This window comes from Chiloscyllium plagiosum, chromosome 2 (assembly GCF_004010195.1).
Source record: "Chiloscyllium plagiosum isolate BGI_BamShark_2017 chromosome 2, ASM401019v2, whole genome shotgun sequence".
Taxonomy (NCBI): Eukaryota; Metazoa; Chordata; class Chondrichthyes; order Orectolobiformes; family Hemiscylliidae; genus Chiloscyllium; species Chiloscyllium plagiosum.
In genome coordinates, this window is record NC_057711.1 from 63,876,090 (window position 1) to 63,888,614 (window position 12,525).

A 12,525-nucleotide genomic window follows, 5' to 3' on the forward strand; every position below is an offset into this window, starting at 1 on the left:
GTTCACCCACCTTATTTCTGATACTCCTTGCGTTGAAGTATACACACTTGAGCCCATTTCAGTGTCCGCAAGTATTCCCTGTCAGTGCTACCTTCTCCACAGCCTCCCTACACTCTTGGACATCCTGAAAAACAGCTAACCTACTTCCTGGACTACTGGACTAGAAGTCCGGATCCCATCCCCCTGCCAAATTAGTTTAACCCCCCCCCAAGAGTGCTAGCAAACCTACCTCCCAGGATATTGGTGCCCTTCTGGTTCAGGTGCAACCCGTAAATCTAGTTGATCTAGCAACTGCGGCGAATTGGCTTCAGCTACCACAGACTTGGCCTCGGGAGGTAGTCGGGTAAGCAAATAAATTAATCACCAAAATTTTAACTAATTTGGCAGCCAGTTACTGTGGCAATTCGGGAGTTGAGCAACCACAGACTTGGCCTGAGGAGGTAGTTGGATAAGCACCTAAACTGATCAACTAAATTTTAAAACAATTTGGCACACGCGTGATCCAATGTGTCACGATCCTAATCCAGCCAGGGGAAAGACGGATGGGCAGAGAGAGAATGGCAAGATAAACGGAGAGATTGCCAATTACATTTTTGCTTTAATACTGAGAAATCCCCAGATCGTGGGAAATTGACAGGGGCCCTGCTGTTTTGTTTGTCTGTCTTGCGTTTGTCCTGTAGTTGTCAGGTCTGTTTGTCCTGTTTGTTCCTGTGTTTGTCAGTGCTGCAGTCTGTTCTCTATTGCCATCTCGAACCAGAGGTCCATGAGGTTGTGGGACCTCAACACTCGGGAGAAGGTCCGCTCCGGGGACAAGTCTAACTGGTCCTGCTGAGGCAGCAGTCCGCAGACACCGACTCTCTCAAGGAAGTAAAAAGCGCCAGGGTAACCACTTTCGCTCAGAGAGTAAGGTATGGAATACCCTGTTTATACAGGCCACCGGCCAATATTATTATTAATACAGGCCACCGGCCAATATTATTTGGGAGCAGAACAGGGAAGGTAAGTACAGCGACCCTTCGTGGCCTGAGTTTAGATAAGTTTAAAGTGTTCAGCACAACTTAAAATCACAGAGTCCTGAAAACTCTTTGGGGAAAAAAAGGACCCCTCCCAGCCCCCTTTCCCTCATTGCCCCACATTTACCTTGTTGCTGAGGAACTTGATCCTGGAGGGGTGGTGGCATGAGGTGGTTGTGTTACTGGCTTCCCAGTTGCACAGGGCAACAGAGACAGAGACAGAGAGAGAGAGCAGAGACAGTGGCTGTCACAATTCATGTTAGTACTCAACAGGGTCCTAGCGCCCGGATGCACTTATACACTGAACCTTGGAGAAACTTTAACTCTTTGTGTTCGGCCTTGCATGGACATTTGCTTGCTGTTTGTCTGTTTCAATCCCTGCAGCTGAAGATCCAGAGATGACTTGATTTATTTTGCATTTGGTGATCTATGATTGTTTTTCTTTTAAGGAATCATCGGTGCTTATAAAATGAAAATTCTGCACAAGTTTTATTAATAAGGTATTAACGGTCCTACCCTCCTTAGACACCATGACTGCCCCACTGGCACTCTCCAATTAGTCAAAGAATTGACTAAAGTAGATCAAAGCAGTCGCACTATAACTAAGTTGGCATCAGACTGTACACTGCTTCTCCATCAGAGTTTTTGGCAGTATGTTTATTTAAAAAATAATATATTAAGATTCAATGATATAGTATAATACAGTGTAAGTAACATTTTGGCATCCTGGGCTGAGGTGCAGAATGGTTCTGCATGAGAATAAATATGAACTTTATATGGCTTAATTAAAATACAAAAGAAAATTGTAAAACTAAGTCTAAAGACGATTCTAAATCTCCCAAATCACCAATGTGGCTTTCAGAAAATTATACTGGCATAATTAAATTTTATTTTGGGGTCCACAAAATTTTAAGACTGCTGCATCTCATCAGGAAGTATAGCATATCTGTGTGGAGCTACTATCTGGCCCTGTCAACTTCAGTTTAGGACCCGTCACTGTCCCGATACTGCAATCATATCTGCTGCATGCCCAGTGGTCCTCCTGGGTCGGCTGACATTGTGCAAGTTGGATGTTAGCAGTCACTGCTCCCTTCAGGATCTCCATGCTGGAAATCCCAGACACACACTACTCCATGCTGCAGGCAGTGATTTCCCGCAGCCCTGGATCCTCCGACCCTGGCAGCTCCAGCTGCGCCTGGTCGCCTTGCACGCACTTAGAGTCCCCTCAGTTGAACCGGCGTTGGGCTTTCTCTTTTATAAGTGTAACCCCTCCACTTTGCACCCCTTAGTCAGGCCCCGTCCCCCTGGTACAGGTTGCCCAACTTGGGCAGCATGAGTTCTGTGTGTGCTGCGATCCTCCAACACTCCAGGCCACTTTTACCACGCAAGCCCCAAGCACTGCCCCCTCCTACGAAAACCCCCTGTTGCTAGTTGACCTTCCAGCATCACGGTGGGCACAGCACCCCAACCATGCAGGCCAGGCGAGGTCTGCCCCGCCACACATTGTCACACTAAAACGGGAGGCATACTGCTGGCAATACGGCATTATCCACTGTCCCCAGTAAGAGCAGAAGGCATTAAGCTGGTGGTTGACTCCCTCCTAAAGCAGGGTGTCCTAGTTCCAACAAGCAGTCCCCGGAATACATCCATCCTACCCATCCCAAAACCCGGAAGGCCAGAAAAGTGGCGTTTTGTCAGGGATCTGAGGGCTGTAAACTCAATTGGGATTCCCTGCTCCCCAATAGTCCCGGACACTAACACCATACTCACTAATATTCCCGCTTCCACCACCTGCTTTTCTGTAATCGGCCTCTGCTCAGCCTTTTCCTCCATCAAATTGTCCCTTGCAAGCCAGTACCTTTTCGCTTTTATGTATGGTGGCTGCCAGTACACATGGACCAGGCTTCCCCAGGGTTACACAGAGAGTCTCACAGTCTATTCCGCTGCAGTACATTGTACCCTCTCTACTTTACACCTGCCATGCAACAGCATCCTCCTGCAATATACGGATGATTTGTCACCACCCTCCACCTCCATGGAATGCAGGACCCAGTAGCATTGCTCTGCTATCTGGCAAAGGGTGGACACTGAGGGGTCTCTGTGGAGAAAATGCCACTCTGCCAGTACACAGTACAGTACTTGGGGTATGAACACTCACATGGCCTCAGGGCACTATCTATAGACAGAGTCACGCCATAACTCAGCTTCCCCCGCCAGCCACAGGAACTCAGCTGCAGGCTTTCCTGGGGATGGTAAATTATTGCAGGCCAGACCACCGTGCCATTGACGAGCCCCTATGGGAGGCATCCTCACCAAAGCAGCCAGCGAAAGTGACCTGGACACCAAAGATGGAACAGGCATTCACTTAATTGGAACAGTGGTCTCTGCTCCTGTCCTGGAGGTCCCAGACTATACTTAATCCTTCTACCTCTATGTCAATGAATCTGAGGGGTTTGCATCCAGCATCTGAACGCAGCTCAATGGGGATTTCCGACGCCCTGTTGCTTTTTACTCTGTACACTTACCACCTGTTGTAAGGGGAATGCCGACATGTTTGAGCGCAGTAACAGTAGAGAAGGCCACCCTTGTTGTCCTGGATCACCCATGCACTGTTTTGGTTCCCCATTCGGTCTCCCTGCTGCTAAATTCTGCAGCTACCCGACACTTCACTGCCACCCGGAGAACTGGCTAGGAGGTTACTTTATTGTCCAAAGCCAACCTGTCCCTACAATGTGCCCCTGCCCTGAACCCCCGCCACCCTGCTCCCACTCACTCTGAACGTCATTGCGGACAATCATGACCGTTTAGACTTTGTTCAGCAAGTCGTACCCCGCACCCTGAGTTTAGATCAGAGTGGTGATGGAAAAGCCCAGCAGGTCAGGCAACATCTGAGGAGCAGCAAAAGCCCTTCATCAGGAATGCCCCGCTCCCTGTACCCTGCGCCCTGACCTCTCTGAAACACCAAGACAACCCTGACCTCATACTCTATACAGATTGGTTCTCCTTCAGGCCCTCGGACCACTGCACACTGGCAGAGTATGCCACCTGCACCCCTTTCGCAGTGCTAGAATCAGCTGCACTGCCAGATGGCACCTCCACACAGGCTGCGGAGCTGTTTGCACTTACTCAGGTTTGTATCATTGCTAAAGGTCACACAGTAAACATTTATACTGACTTCAGATATGCCTTTGGAGTTGTCCATGATTTTGGCACACTCTAGAAAACAGAGAGGCTTCATCACGTCAGCAGGGAGGCCACTACAACATGCTGTGCTGATCTCTAACCTCCTGAAAGCAATCCTGTTACCCTCAGCCCTAGCAATTATCAAATGCACTGTCCATGCCTCTGCCACTGCCGTGTCACCCTCAGGAAAGCCTCAGCTAATACAGCAGCCTGGGAAGCCGCACTGCACCCCACCACCTACGTCCTGCAGGCCCCTGGAATAGTGAAGGCTCCAGTCTTCCCTGACCTCTGGCCGCTCCACAGCAGGAAAAGGACAGTTGGGCCTGCACTGGGGCCATGCAATCAGCTTCCCTACAGCTGCCAGTACACCCCGATGGCCGCATCATTTGCCCAAGAGCCCACCTACACACATTGGCCACATGGGCAAGAGGGACATGATACACACTGTCACACAATCCAGGTATGCACCTGCCCAAGCCCTGCTGTCACAGTGCCTCATCTGCCTCCAGAACAATGCAGGAAAGCCTGTTGCCAAATACAACCACCTGCCAGTTCCTGAAGGGGCCTGTCAGCCACTTACAGATTGACTTCGCACACATGTCCCAAAAACCGGGTTATAAGTACATCCTGGTCATCATAGACATGTTCTCCAAATGGTTGGAAAAGCATTTCCCACAAGAAAGGATGATGCACGGTTAGTAAAATACCTCCTAGGGGATGTCATCCTCAGACTTGGGGTCCCTGGCAACATAGAGATGGACAGGGGGACTCACTTGACTGCTCGGCTCACGACTGGCATTAGCGAGGCACTGGGGATACCATGGCGACACCACATCCCCTACCAACCCCAGTCATCAGGCATGGTTGAATGGATGAATGGCACCCTTAAGACTACATTGACCGAGATCACCTAGGAAACAGGACTGACCTGGCCAGACGCCTTGCCACTTGCCCTTTATACTATACGTGCACAGGCAAACCGCACGACTGGACTCGCCCCTTTTGAATTGCTTATGGGGCAACCTATGCCCATTGCTACCAGACCCCCCGAAACTCTCCACAGATATAGCCCTTCTCCTGACGCAAGAAGCCCTGCTAGATTATGTCCAGGCCTTTAGCAGGAATATTAGTGTTACACACGACCAAGTCAGGGCCACGTTGCCTACATCCCAGTCAGTGCCCATTTATCCATTCTGACCCGGGGACAATGTCATGATAAGATCATTGGACAAGGCCTCTCTGTCCTCTAGGTGGAGAGGCCCATACCTGATCCTGTGACGACCCGGACAGCTGTGAAAGTGGAAGGACGGCCCTAATGGACACATACCATCTACTGCAAGAGAGCTCCACATCTGACAGACAGGGACTAGACAGAAGAAGATGCCACTCGGAACACCAAGGGTGGATCCAGCTACTCTGCCTGACCTGTCTGTTCATCACACGGTGGGTTGCAGGTAAACAGGGACAAGGGACGAGACATTTGCACACCTGTGTGCAATACTACTACCCTCTGCCCCCTTCACCACTCAGCTAGCACTGATCCACTGGGAAAATGTCCCTGCCCCTGAGATAACATCTGCTGAGCAAGACTCAGACACCGAGAGCTGCTTGATACCAAGCCCACCCCACCTGACAATCCCCCTGGCTCCGGCTACATTGCCCCCTCCCCTAACCAAAAAAAAGGAGGAATTGTGGGAAAAGATCTGTCACCCTGCCCACCCATAGTAGGCCCACACATAACATAAGAAAGCAAACTTGGTCAAACTATACCAGAAACACCCAGAATGCCTCAGAAGGGACCAAGCAGGCTGACAAGTGAAACCAGACAACACTCACAGACAAGGGAATACACTTTCCAACACCCACTAATACCCGGTCAACACAGCTGTACCAAAGCCCCGAGGGCAGTCTCATAACACAGCAATACCAAAGCCAAAGAACAGGTCAAACGGAGAGGCACCACCAAGACTTCGCTCCCAGTACAAGACAATGGAAGCACCTTACTGTTTCAAAAGAGACATTCTCACTTACCTGCCAAGAGAACTGGAATCCCCTGACCCATTGATACTGTCAGGATGTTGCATTGCATCAAGAATCAGGACATTCATCCAATGCCTGTTTTTCAATTATCATTATTTTAACTAGATTACTCCATTTCCAAATACATTGTATCTTTCGCCATTTTAATTACCCTTATTGTATAAGATTCCTCGAAAACCTGGCTTCATCCTCAGCTCGAGGAAGAGAACCCTTGATCTATCTGTACAGACTGTCAGTTCTGTGTCAGCCTAGTCAATTTCTCTTCTAGCGATATCGCTTGTAATAAACCGCATGTCAATTTCACCCAATCTGGCTTGTGTGGTCTCTGCTTTGTTGGGCTAATTTCTCTGACATAATGTCATTTACAAAATACCTTGCAAGAACTATAACAAACACTACATTAGACAAACAGGCAGAAAACTAGCCACCAGGATACATGAACATCAAGTAGCCACAAAAAAAAGACCCTCTCTCACTACTATCTTTCCGTCCAGATGAGAAAGGACACCACTTCGACTGGGACAACACGTTCATCCTAGGTCAAGCCAAACAGAGACATGCGTGAGAATTCCTAGAAGCATGACATTCCAACTGGAAATCTATCAACAAACACATTGACTTGGATCCCATTTACCACCCCCTGAGAAAAATAACAGGATATGACATCACCACCCCAAGGAAACCTAAACACACAAAAAAGTGGGTCATACCAACAGTGCTTCACCAGAGGCTCACAGATGATGTTACCTAACCTAGTATGGTGAGGAAATGTCTGAAAATGAACCTTCCAGCTCAGTGAGCAAACTTAGAATCTCTAAGTGTATATAAATTCTGTCTTTCAGAATCACCTCCAACAACTTAACCACCAAAATCGGACTCACAGGTCTATAGTTCCCAGGTCTCCCCTTGTATTCCTTCTTAAACCAATATACAACATGAGCCACTTCCAGTCATCCAGTACCTTACTCGTAGTTACAGATGACAAATATTTGTGCCAGAGACCCCACCATATCCTCTCTAACTTCCCACATTGTCCTGGGATACACTAGATCAGGTACTGGAGATTTGTCCACCTTTATATTTTCTAAGACCTCTAGTACTTCCTCTTCTGTAATGTGAACTGTTTTCAAAACAAGTATTTATTTCCCTGATTTCTCTAGCCTCCATTGCTTTCTCCACAGTAACAAAAAAGGTGCAAAATATTCAGTTACTCTCACATCTGAGTTTAACAAAGATAAGCTCTTTGATATTTAGCAGTCTCAACTCTCTCTCTCTCGAGTTGCTCTCTTGCTTTTTAATGTACTTGTAAAATAGATTTGGATTATCCTTAATCTCATATCCTCTTCAACTTCTTGATTTCCCTTTTAAGAATGCCCCTACACTCCTTATATTTTCAAAAGATTCATTTGATCCCCGGTGTCTACATCTAATATGACTTCTGTTTATTCTTGACTAAAGCCTCAATATCTTTATTTATCCACTGTTTCCTAATCCTACAAGCCTTACCTTTCCATCTGAACAGGAACATAACTGAACTTTCATTATCACACTTTTGAAAGTCTCTCACTTATCAGATGACCTTTACTTGTGAACACTCTACTCCAATAAACTTTTGAAAGTTCTTGTCTCATTCTATCAAAACTTACCTTACTCCAATTAAAAATTAACTTTTGTGGAAGGCTTATCCAGTTCCATAATTATTTTAATCTAATGGAGTTATGATCACTAGACCTGAATACGATTATCTTCTCAAGGGCACGATGGGCATTAAATGTTCATTTTACAGTGATAACCACATCCCTGAAAGAAGAAACAAGACAATAATCACAGTTGCTGATTCCCATATCACAAATGAATCAGCATTCAAGGAGAAGGGAGAATGAGAAAACTTGAGCAAACAAAAGTAATTTAAATTTGCTGGTTAAAACTTCTTATTTGTCGAGTAAGCATGAGGAGGCATGTAGACTACACTGTCATCTGAAGCATAGATTTTCTGGCTGAAAAGTGTCATAAAACTAGTCCCTTTTTTCTAAAAGTTGTTCCTTGGCTCAAGGAGACTCTGTTCTTGATTTTTTTCAGCGGGGCAATGAACTGGGCCAGGCTCCAATCAGTCTTGTTTGCTACAGAGATGAAAAAGATTTTGAGAGGCCTTTTGTTTATATGTAAACAGATGTGACTTCAGGCCAAAGTGGTCATGTTTTAGAAGTGACCTGTAAAATGAAAGGAGAGTGGCTAGCTCTCTAGCAGAGCTGAGCAGTTTTTAGTTCAGTCTTGAACTGGTTGGAAGTTCAACAGGGACATGTGTGGAAACTCTCTCTCTCTCTCTCTCTGCCCTTCAACTTCAACCTGTAAGCATGTGTTCCATTTATACTGGTTTTTAAAGGGAGTTTGCTTATTGAGACTGTTGTGTATATTCGGAACAGCATAATGAAGTCTATTGGATAGGCTGAGTTCTGTCAGGGTTCTTTATTCTGTTCTTTGTGTTTCATTGTGTAATTTGTGAATAAATGTTTGCCTGTTTTAAAATCTAGTAGTCAACCTAGCTAGCCTAATCTGGGTTATTTTCACCGTACACTTACCAAAACAAATTGGAAAGTTATGGTCTGAGCTGCCTGCTTAAGCATGTTTTGAGCAGTCTGGCCTAGTCCATAACAGACTGAGGGCTCGTCCAGGATTTTAAACAGCGAGTGGTTGGTGCTCGTATCTGTATTTTGGGTGTTGGTTTGGTTGGGTAGACAAAGGTTGGGAAAGGAATGGCTCTTTCAGTCAGCAAAGGTTTTCTGAATGTGGATGCAATAACTTTGGAAGTTTTGCAAAAAGTAAATAAGACCAAGTTGCAGGAATTAGCAGAGAGGCTGGAATTGGAGCTGCTTATTTCTGTAAGATAATTACAGCTGGAGAAACCATCAGAATCTATAGGGTTGGCAAGAATTCAATTGCAAATGAAGCAACTTGAGTTAGAGGCAAGAGATAAGGAAAGGGCAGCAGAAACAAGTTATGATTAAAAGCAGGAGAGAGGAGAAAAGTGACAGCAGCAGAACAGAGAAAGAGAGAGAGCAGCAGAGGGGGAAAGAGAGAGCAGAGAAAGTAAAAGAGAGCTTTTGAACTTCAAAAACTGATACTTAAAAAGGAGAGTCAGCGCAAAGGCTAGAGATAAAGGCTTAGTGAGGAAGAGAGTGAGGATAAGCAAGCCCCTGGTAGTCAGAAGTCTAGTGAGAAACTGGTTAAGTATGTTCAAGCATTGCCTAAATTTTATGAGAAGGATGTAGAAGCCTTTTTCATTTCATTTGAAAAGGTGGCTAAAGAAATGCAATGGCCAGTGGCAATGTGAGTTTTATTGATCTAAATGAAACTTGGAGGTAGGGCTAGTGGGGTATTCGCATCACTATCAGTGGTGGCATCTGGGGAGGATGAGGAGGTGGAAAAAAAACCAATTTTAAGTACATATGCGCTTGTACCAGAAGCCTATAGACAACTACGGAACATAAGGAGGGACCCTGGTCAAATCCACATTGAGTTTGAAAGGATCAAACAGAGTAATTTCAATAGATGGATAAGAGCTTAAAAATTATTCTGGAGGAGTTCAAAAATTCACTGCCGCAAGTAGTGTGAACTCATGGAAGAGCAGAGTGTTAAAACAGCAAGGTTAGCAGCTGAAGTAGATGATGATTATGAGCTGGTTCATAAAACTCGGTTTGGCTTCCAGAATCAATTTCAGTGCATGAGGGATAGAAATTGGGGCAAAGAGGAATCCTCATGTGGAAAGGGAAACGTGAAGATCACGAGGATAATTTACCACAGGGTAAAAAAAGAAACACTTGAGGGCAACAAAGAAGTTAAATAGATCTGGTATTTTCATTGTAATAAAGTGGGCCATACAAAATCACTGCTGGTGGGCTAGCAGAAAGCCAGATGTAAGAAACCAGACAAGTCTGGAAGTTGTTTTGGACACGTAACAAAAAGCACAAGGGAAGTTAGACAACTGCCTCAGAGTGTACAAGATGATCAGAGGTTGATTAAGGAGGAAGTGTTAGATCTACTTAAAAAATATACATGCAAGGGTATAGTTTATTCACACAGGCCAGGAGCAGTAGGTAAGGAGGTTATAATATTAAGGGACACAGGATCCTCTCAGTCAATGATGCTGAGGAATGAGGGGATATGCACTCCTGAGTAGCTATTGCCAGAGAAGGTACTTGTAACAGAAATTCATAGTGAGACAAAAAATGCTCAGTTATGTAAAGTAAGGCAAGAGAGTCCAGAGAAGAGTGGAGAATTTGTAGTAGGAATACTGAACAAACTCAGTTCCAGGAATACAATTTGTCCTTGCAAATGATATTGCTGATTCATCGGTAGGCATGCTGCCTACTCTACTCGAAAAGCCAGTGGTGACACAGGCAACTAAAGACATGGAGAATGTTTTTGCAGGAATTTTCCCTGATTGTGTGATCGCAAGATCACAGAGGCACAAGCTGAAGCAAGAGGGATCAAAAGGCACAGATAAGGAAGCTGACATAGTGTTATCCAAAACTTTCTTTGATCGGATGAGTGGAACAGAGAAGGAACAAATAGATAAATATGCCAGTATCTTCAGCTCTACTAAGCTGATTGAATTACAACAGAAAGATGAGGAGTTAAAACAGTTATATCAAAAGGCATATACAGAGAAAGAAAGTGAATGCATTCCTGTGTTATTACTTAACAAATGATGTCTTAATGAGGAAATGGAGACCATTACACATTCAAGCGGATGAGAAGTGGGCAGAGATACATCAAATAGTTTTGCCAGTAGAGGAAAGAAAGGAGGTGCTGAGAGTGGTGCATGAGCTATCACTGGTAGCTCCTTTCGAGGTGAGGAAAACATAAGCTAAAATACAAAGACATTTTTATTAGCCTGGACTACGCAAAGATGTAGTTGAATTTTGACAGACATGTTAGCTAATCAGAAAACCACAGGCATTAGTAAAACCTGCACCTTTAATACCTATTCCAGCATTTGATGAACCTTTCATAAGAGTCTTGATTGAGTGCATAGGTCCCCTACCTCAAATAAAAAGTGGAAATAAGTATTTATTAACAATAATGGATGTGTCGACTAGATTTCCAGAGGCAATTCCATTATGCAACATCACAGCTAAAAGAGTTGTAGAATTACTTAAATCTTTTACGAGATACGAACTACCAATCAGATCAAGGATCAAACTTCACATCCAAACTATTCAAGGTGGTTATGGAAATCTACTGTGTACCATCTGGAATCACAGGGGGTGCTGGAGAGATGGTATCAGTGAAGACCATGTTGAGGGTTTATGGTCAGGATTATCCAAATGATTGGGATAAGGAAGTTCAGTTTGTACTTTTTGCGATCAGAGATACACCGTCTGAATCGACCAAATTCAGTCCATTTGAATTATTTTTTGGGCATGAAGTAAGAGGACCATTAAAATTGATTAAGGAGAAATTAATAAGTCAGAATTCAGAGACCACCCATTTGGACTGTGTGTCAAATTTTAGAGAACAATTAAATTGAGCTGGAGAGTTGGCATTTACAAGTATCACAGCATACAATGAAACAAGCAGTGAATAAGAAATCACAAATTCACAATTTTGCAATTGGGGATAAGGTATTGGTGTTACTTCCAGTGTAACAGGTAAGTCTTTAAAAGCAAGGTTTGTTGGACCTTAACAAATTGAGAAGAAATTGATAAGGACTCCAGACAGGATGAAATCTCTTAGTGTGTCATTTGCATATGCTCAAAAGGTACTTTGATATGGAAGGAAAGCAAGAGGAGAAGGTGTTAAAGATTACAGCACAGAAGGAAGAACCAAGTTCACAGGATTCTGAATTGGACATTCCTCAAATTAAATTGGACATCAAGGAAGTTGTCAAAAATTGGGATAAATGATCGAGTTTCCTTCCACAAGAAAACTGAAATGACCTGAACGATTTATTACTATCACATGGGGAGCTATGTGGAAATAAACTGGGAAGTACTAACCAAATCATATATGTAGATATAGGAGATGCTGTTCCGATTAAGCAACACCCTTATCGGCATAACTCCCTGAAGTTGGCACAGGTTCAGAAGGGGATAGAACGCATGCTCCAAGATGGCATAATCGAAGTGAGTTAGTGACTGGAGTTCACCCATAGCCATAATGCCAAAGCCAGATGGTATCCAACGGTTAAGTGTGGGCTATCATAAAGTCAAAGCTGTTACAAAGACTAATGCATATCCAATTCCATGGTTGTAGGACTGTGTTGAAAAAGTGGGACAAGCAACTTACA

General features: G+C 44.6%; 1 protein-coding gene across 1 annotated transcript in view; it reads right to left on the bottom strand.

Annotated features, from left to right (window-relative positions):
• trim36 (tripartite motif containing 36) overlaps positions 1 to 1,224 on the bottom strand; it is a 153,332-nt gene extending 152,108 nt beyond the window's left edge. Inside the window, exon 1 of the mRNA XM_043711000.1 lies at positions 1,141 to 1,224. The gene's annotated coding sequence lies outside the window, so the exon portion shown is untranslated. The remainder of the gene's footprint in view (positions 1 to 1,140) is intronic.
• Between the last annotated feature and the right edge of the window lie 11,301 nt (positions 1,225 to 12,525).